Below are 389 nucleotides of genomic sequence, written 5' to 3' on the forward strand. Positions count from 1 at the left end.
TTTGTGACATCACAAACCCTGATAAACCCCGCCCTCGGGAAAAGGCAGCAAAGGGGGCAAGGCCATGCTGCACTGCTTTAGAGAAGAGGAAGAGAAAGAGGTGCACGTAAAAATCTGTTCATATATGAATCGCGATTCTGTCTTCTAACGATTCTAATGGATTCACAGGTTTCAAAACCAATGTTCTACTGCAGCAGTTCTCAATATTGTTCCTTGCGTTCCCCTGCTCTACACACGCTCTGCATCTCTCTCTCGCTCATTCAGATTATCAGCTCAGTGAATACACTTATTTTCACATACTATAGCTATGAGAAGCGTTATACATGGACGTGTGTGCGGTTGCCGTGCTGTATTAAAGCTTTAATCAGAATAAAACCATATATTAAAAG

This window comes from Sinocyclocheilus anshuiensis, unplaced genomic scaffold (assembly GCF_001515605.1).
Source record: "Sinocyclocheilus anshuiensis isolate Anshui unplaced genomic scaffold, SAMN03320099.WGS_v1.1 scaffold717, whole genome shotgun sequence".
NCBI classification, from domain to species: domain Eukaryota; kingdom Metazoa; phylum Chordata; class Actinopteri; order Cypriniformes; family Cyprinidae; genus Sinocyclocheilus; species Sinocyclocheilus anshuiensis.